This window comes from Leptonychotes weddellii, unplaced genomic scaffold, assembly GCF_054177405.1.
Source record: "Leptonychotes weddellii isolate Sample4059 unplaced genomic scaffold, ASM5417740v2 HiC_scaffold_355972, whole genome shotgun sequence".
NCBI lineage: Eukaryota > Metazoa > Chordata > Mammalia > Carnivora > Phocidae > Leptonychotes > Leptonychotes weddellii.
The window spans coordinates 1-212 of NW_027957090.1; the positions used below are offsets into that span (position 1 = coordinate 1).

General features: G+C 56.6%; 1 non-coding gene across 1 annotated transcript; it reads left to right on the forward strand.

The window, feature by feature from the left end:
• Positions 1-62: 62 nt before the first annotated feature.
• LOC145719249 (small nucleolar RNA SNORD116) lies at positions 63-157 on the forward strand. The gene has a single exon (XR_014142264.1). It is a non-coding gene; the product is annotated as a small nucleolar RNA SNORD116 (small nucleolar RNA).
• Positions 158-212: the final 55 nt, after the last annotated feature.

Consider the following 212-nt stretch of genomic DNA (forward strand, 5'->3'; position numbering starts at 1 on the left):
CAAACCTCTGAGTCGGGCCCAGCCGGCCTCGTTCGATGTGCCAGGAGGCCCCGAATGTGCTCGGATCGATGATGACTCCCTCATTGTGCATTCCTTGGAAAAGCTGAACAAAATGAGTGAGAACTCCCTACCGTCGTTCTCATCGAAACTGAGGTCCAGCACGTTGTCTCCCCCAGGGAAGGTAGGAGTGAGGGACAGCTTCCCCTCGGTCA